This window comes from Parasteatoda tepidariorum, chromosome 3, assembly GCF_982258835.1.
Source record: "Parasteatoda tepidariorum strain Cologne lab strain chromosome 3, Ptep-v5.0, whole genome shotgun sequence".
Lineage (NCBI taxonomy): Eukaryota > Metazoa > Arthropoda > Arachnida > Araneae > Theridiidae > Parasteatoda > Parasteatoda tepidariorum.
This window is the reverse complement of record NC_141757.1, coordinates 114,781,704-114,789,449: the sequence shown is the minus strand read 5'-3', so window position 1 is coordinate 114,789,449 and position 7,746 is coordinate 114,781,704.

Below are 7,746 nucleotides of genomic sequence, written 5' to 3'. Positions count from 1 at the left end.
GGGTTGTTAGGGTGGGGGGAGCATCACGGTGTGGGGTGTATCTCGTCGTTCTTGGAACTCCGAGCTGTATGTGGACACCCAACTCTACGGCAATATTTCGGCCCATTTCTCTTCCAGCATGATAACTGTGCCATCGAGGTTTGACAGACGTGGTTTGATGAAATGGGTGTTCAAAAACTGAACTGGTTTTCTTAGAGCCCCGATCCCATAGATCACCTTTGGGACGAACAGGAACGCAGATTACGTAGCCAGCCAAATCGACCCTTCTCACTGCAATCACTCACTTCAGCTGTGATGGAAGTCAATTCCTATGGCAACCTATCATAAACTGGTGGGAAGTCTTCCCAGTCGTGTGCAGGTTTTCATCGATGAAAACGAGGTACCAACACCATATTAGTAAGTGCCTCAGTAAGCTGTAAATCCATACCATTGGGTGTCCGACACTTTAAGCCAGATAGCGTATTTATAAGCTATTTGTCCGCTTTAATGCCAGTCTATTCTTTTCAATAACATAGAATAAAAAATATAAATTGACCTTAAACTGTACCTTTTTTTTCATTTTCCTTTCGGAAGAGCTTCGAATAAACCTCAGTCTAAAAAGATCTAGTTTCAATAAGTATATATTTCTTACATTTCCACAATTATAAAATTTGCAATTGCTATCTTCCTTTTATTAATTGGGCAGATATTCACAAATTATTAATTGGACGCACATGCATGAGTAAGGAATGTTGTGAATTTCCTTTGAGAGTTCTATTACTGCACAGTGGGCCAGCATCCAAGGTTTCGTGGCCAAAATTAGTATTTCGATAAAAAAAAATTTCAAAATTTGTATTTAGGAGTTTTTATGTGCAGGTTAATTGAATTCATAGTTGAAATTTTGAAATACACTAAAAATACCCGAAAAACAAACAAAAGGGAGGCTGAAATATGGCGAGCAATAGTAAAAAAATAATATTGAATCTTTAAATAATTAAATATAGCAGTAGAAATATAATAATTTTCGTAATTTTATATTAAAAAAGAAAAGCATATTATATTTTCGAATAATATCTATAATAACAATCGCTTAAAACAATTATTTTTTTATTAATATATAAAAAATACAACTTAAAATTAGTAAAACAATGTTCGGTCATAAAAATTGAGCAACGTAATCAAGAAATTATTTATTCGTTGATTGTTTAACATAAGAAATGAAATATTTCACTGTTTTTGCTATCAAAAATGTAAAAAAATGTGATTATTATGCGATATTTAAGTAACCAACATTCAATCTCCATCATCTTCGTCTTCAGAAACTGTTAACTCCATATTATCCGTCCAATTTTCTACTCCATCTTCATCTAGCAATTCTGTATCGCAATTTGTTTGTGGAATTTTAGGCAAATCCAATACAGCTATCACCTCAGGAGAAAAAATTTCTTTTTTTTGCTTAGAAACTCGCTCCTGCAAATCCATACTCGATAAAATGGGGTCTGAACAATCCATTGCACGATTAAAAATATCTTGTAGTGTTGCACGACGACTACACTGTCTACTATGATGTGCTCTGAAACTTTTGTAGTTTTTATTATTTCCCTCTGAGGTTTCTTCTGCTAATACAGCTATTGGCAATGTACATGATCGAATGACTTCACTACTGTGAATCAAAATTTTGTGCAATGTAGCTGACATTGGAAACCATGGATATAAAAAAATATAAAGCTTAGCAGTTGCTAAACAATATCGTTCGAAGGAATCTGGATTAATGGGTAAATGACAAGATAGAGACACTAAAATGTTTTTCAAATGGCACAATAATTTTTTATTGATATCGAGACGAGCAGCAAGTTTTTCAGGATCATGAAATGCTCTGCGAGCGGTATTGCCATCGTTTGTGTTCCCAAAACCACCAACTTTGGGTTTGTCGACTTTCAAGCCCAGATTTTCCCACAGAATTCGCTGGATGTCTATCCTCTTCTGTGCAAATAACTTTTTATCAACACCAGATCTGACTTGCCATTTTTTAAATTGAATGCGGTAAGAGATGTGCAAGCAACACTCGAATATTCTGATCCAAGCATGTAGAGGACTTAATCCATGTTGCAATGATGATGAACTCGTAGAAATCTTGTCAGTATTGATGTTGGATAGATCATTAAAAGATTTTGGGGTAGCATGACAAAACGGACAAGATTGCATAGATTTTCTGTTTGTTTGTTATTATATTCAAGACCTTGCCATCAATCAAAGTTAAATATAATTTAAAATGCACATGAACAATTTTGTCTTCCATAGAAATCGTACATTGATCTAAATTCCTTATTTGTTCTTCAAAAGCGATCTTGTTTTGCAGAATAACTTCTTTAGATTCTTTAATAAACTGAAGCTTAATGGGATGACAAAATCTTTTGGATTGAGGTGTTCTATTATACCATAATATCTCACCATTTTGGTTTAATAGTTGAAGAGGAATTAAAGTAGTTACGAATAAGTGCTCATCATCTAAGTGATCAATTTCTTCTTTATGTAATTGCTTGTATGAAGAATATCCACTACTTCCGTCAAAACCCCATGAGCAAAATAATAAAACTTCTGTTTCTGCTGTATTTGCTGTTTTCATGAGTTGAAGAATCACTTCTGACTGATAACTACAAATTCTGCTTACGGTGTGGTTTAATAAACCTTGAAGTGATACTTCTGCAACTGTCTCAGTTATAATGATTGAGCTTGATGGTGGTCTACAAATAGTTTTAGCTTCTCTGACAATATTATAAGCAGGCCAAATATCAGCCCCACTTTTTATGCTGGCTAATCTCATATTTGTATACTGAGCTTTAGAAAGTGAATTGTTTAATAAAAAAAGTAGAGCTTCTTCAGGTGTTTTTTTTACTATTAAATTCCTGGGTTCATCAAACATTTTCCTTGCTTTTGCTGACTGTTCTCGATCTTTTACAATTTTGTCTACAAATTTCACCGTATCTTTACCTCCCGATTTTTTAGCAGCGTAGCGACACACTTGTAATAATTTATTTGGATCATTTTTAAGTTCTAAACTTACTGTAGCAATTTCTCGCCTCTTCGATCGTTCCGATTTTTCATAAAATTCGAGACTTGGTCTTCCTGGACGTTTTTTCTCGGTAGAAGTAGACGTTAAATCTTTAATCTTGATTCTCAAGCTTCCCACTTTAAAAGCAAATTGCAACCAATTCTAATTTTGTTTGAGAATTCTGTCTTTCATCCGATTTGATGCATCCCATTTTTGTTTGAATTTGTATAACAATGTATTCACAGACTTCGTTAATCTACTTAAGTCATCAGACTCTACCATCTTTATATCTGCATTTCTTTTTTCCATAATATAGTTCAATGCTAAATTTGTGCATTGTGACGCATAACTGAATCTTCCGTGGACTAAATCAACCAATTCTTGTTTTAAAATTATAACCTCCAAGTCCGAGCTCATGTTTGTTTAGATCTACCAATGGAAATATTGCATCATTTCTATGCATTTCACCTGTAACTCACCTGTGAAACGTATTTATTCAATACATTTATATACGATAAATTATAAATGATGCTAAATCCGAAAATTAGTAATAAAATCCGAAATTTAATGAGTTATTTTCACTATAAACATAACATAGTTCGTTTAGAAGAATCGATATCCTCCATTGCATTGTCATAAGATATTAAGGAATTGAAAAACAGCGCCATCTATATAAAAAAAATTTGAAGCCATTGTGTAAAACAAATATTTCAGACAGTAGGATGCAATTTTCACAATAAATAAACTTCATTTAGAACAATAATAATATTTTATATGAATATCTATACAAAATAACGCGAAAAAATGAAAAAAAGAAAATTTTTGTTTTTCGTTATATTTAGTCCACCTTCGCAATATGGGCAAAATGGGGCAGGTTTTTTCGAAAGAAGAAACATCAAAGAAGACAACAAAAAAAAGTTTAGCTAATTACCTCGTGGAACTTTTTAGAGATAAATTTCGAAAGTGAGTCAAACATTGTAAAATATCAAATGATAAAATATAAACTATAAGTTTGTCAAGAGTATTAACTAATTCAACAAATTGAAAAATTGTACTATATTTTCAGACTAATTACTCTGATAAAACTGTAACAGAAAGGTGAAATTTATATATATATTTCTGAAATATAAATTTAAAAGTTATATTAAAAAAATTTTTTTAACATATTTTTCACTACATTGCACTCTCGTCAGTCCAAAAAGTAAACTAAAATGTTTGGAATGATTATGAATACTTAATTTGGGCGATATTAAAGCTGACTAAACACGTTTCAGTTGAAATTTACTTTTTGACTTTTGGCCGAAATTCAAGGTCTTCTGGCCCACTGTGTACTGTAAAAAAAAAAAAGATGCCATAAAAGTATTTATCACCTTCTATTGATCTTCCATAGGACGTTGTAGGACGGTCGAAATCATCAATAATCTTCGAAGAAATATTTTCTTTATTATAAATATTTTGAAAGGCGAAGAAAATAAAACCTTAACTATTTTAGTCTTGATGCTAGAGAATTCCTCTTCCTTTTGCTGAGCAAATAACCTCCGCACTGTTTCATTTAGAACTAAAACAAAATTAATGATGCTTTAAGAAAACTGGGTTCATAAAATGCTAATGATTCAAAACCAGGCAGGCATTTAAAATATTTTCCTTTTATATATCTCAAAAAAATACATACCTTCGTGTACTTGAAACTAAACCTTTTTTTTTATTTTCTTTCACATAATTTTTTTCGGAAGCTAATCTTCTTTTTACAAAGCATATATTTAAAGGGGAAAAAAGGAAGTATAAAAATTCAGAGAATTTTCGGGTGTTAGCTGAAATTATGCAAATTTAATTTCCAGCATTTCATAAATTAATTTTTTATCAAACAGACTATAATTACTATTGAGATTGAGTCTTTGAACTTGAAAATTTGATTATTAGATCAAAAGTTATTGATGTTGAAACGTTTATATATATTTTTCTTTGTGAGCTGAATCTAAAATTTAATAAATGTATAACTTTTATAAACACTGTTATATTTAAACTAAAATAATATGTCATGCTACAAAGGTTTTTTTTATGACGCTGTATAAATCCATATATTTTTCAACAACATGTATTGTATCAATTAATAAATGTAAATTTGACCAAACAGTTTATTACAACAAAAACAAAGCAGGCTAGCTGTAAGAAAAGCAATGTAATATAAGAACTACTGCTACGTATAAACTTTAATGTAGTTTACAAATCTTAAAATGAGAGATTTCTAAACTCGATTACAATGACATTTGAATACAGGGGATTGCTCTGTAATTGATTACTAGAAATCATAAATTACAATTACTGTTGTAATCGTGTCTGTAAGTAATCTTAAGCAAAGATTATTCTGAGTCAGAATTACAAGTTCACTACTGACAACTCAGAAAATCAGGATATTTTTTTAAATGTGTGAACCCAATGTTTTAAATGTGTGTTCCCATAATATCAGGATCTATGGTATGATTTTAACTGGTCCCGCAGTGGACTGATCGTTAAGACACGGTTCCCAGCAGATCACCGAAGTCAAGCATCACTGGCTGCGGTCAGTGTGCGGGTGGGTGACCACTTGGATCAGTCTGCGTAGGGACAGAGGGTGTGCGGTATTGGTCCTCGTTAAACTGTGCTACCGTAAAGTGCTCGACTTCGCGTGCAGGTCGTTGGGCTACCGAAGCGGGGGTGCCATCCCCTCTGCAGAGGATCAAAATTGTGATGGCATGTCTTCGGATCATCCTCAGGGATGTTTCCCAGACCGTCGCCAATAGCCCATTGTGCAGCTCTAGTGCTACTCAAATGAACTACAACAACAACAACAACATGATTTTAACTGTTAAAAATAAAATTCAACTTACACTATACTTGAAAATAAAATTGAACTTATTCTAAATTTAATAATAAAATAAACTTTAAACTTATATCTGCCAATTGGAATATTTAATTCTCCAAAATGAAGCTGCTTAGTCGGTATAATTTTGTAATTGTCGAGACAGTTTTTATCACTAATTAAATTATTGCGCATTCTAATGTTTATGCAATCGAATCGTAATAAAGCATGGATTGATATTTTATTATGAAGTAAGAAAGAATGAAAAAAGCGGCAATTCATCAATTTTATAATTGTAATCAGGAAACTCTTTTTCATTTTAAATATTTTAAAACTTTAATATTCAGATACATAAAAATTTTATGTTTTATTGCTTATTTGTTGTTGTTGTTGTTGTGTTCATTTGCATCGCACTAGAGCTGCAGAATGGGCTATTGGCGACTGAGGATGATCCGAGGACATTCCATCACAATTTTGATCGATCGTCTGCAGAGGGGATGGCACCCCCGCTTCGGTAGACCGACGACCTGCACGCGAAGTCGAACGCTATACGGTAGAACAGTTTAACAAGGATCAATACCGCACACCCTCGGTCCCTCCGCATACTGATCAAAGTGGTCATCCACCCGCACACTGACAGCAGCCAGTGATACTTGACTTCGGTGATCTGCTGGGAACCGTGTCTTAACGATCAGTCCACTGCGGGACATATTGTTTATTTGATTCAATTTTATAATAATTTTACCTTCCTTTAGGTTTTTCTACCCTGTGTGTTGCTAAGTAACTACAGATAAGCAGTTGGCATCCGTGGCCAGGAACGTCTCGCAGACCTGTAGCACAGAGGTAGCGGGTTCGAATCCTGCCTTAAAGTTTATTTTTGTAATGTCCTTCTTTATCACATGCTGTCTATTCTTCATCTTGAGATGGGCTTATAAACCGTTTCGTAATGAACCCACAAGCCTACATATATGTATGTTTAACACTAGCTGAATAAATAAATACAGCTAAGTAGCCAAATGCTGTGTAGCTTGGAGATATTGGGTTTGAATCTCGCCTAATGTAGACCACACACTAAGAAGGCAGAAAAGCGAAGGCAGGTAGCGAATTCCTATACTTTTGAGTTGGGATGCGCAGATGCGATGTGCGCATTCTAATGCAAAAGTGTGGGAATCTGACTCTCGTATGTCTTCTACTTACCACTTGTCTCTTCTGTGTGTAGTCTGCTCATTGATTACAAGTTGAAAACGCTTAAAAGCACCAGAATGAATTTGAAAATATTTTTTTATTTATCTTAGAGCAAAGTTTTCATGCTATAGCATGAAAGTATGTCAAATTTAGTTATTTGTGGGTGCACACACATGCAGGCTTGTGTGCTCAATTACATAAGTATGGCTCATAAGCTTTTGTCAAGTAAGAAGACAGATTCAGAGAAGGACAGCACAACGATTCGTCTTGTTACCTTGGGATTCAAACCCGCTACCTCCATTCTACAGAGCGTTTGGCGGGTGATACCGTTCGACCCAGAAGACCCTAGTATATCGAAGAAATAATCGAAAGACTGTAATGTCTGATCACAGGTTCTTATTTCTATATACCTGGTTGTTTGGTTTGATTTTATATGATAGTATATTATTAATATGATATTATTTTATTAGAATTTTTATTTTATTTTATAACTGGTATTGAACAGACGATTCAATTCTGAGTTTGCTACTATCAATGTTCAACACCGTAGCCTTATAATTTTGAACCCCACATAGGACAATAAAACTCCTGGATCAAGCGTTGGGACAAACTAGCCTTCGTGGAGAACTTTTTAATGGAACTAACCCACATTTGCGTCACATGGAGTGGAAAACCATGAAATTCTGTCTCT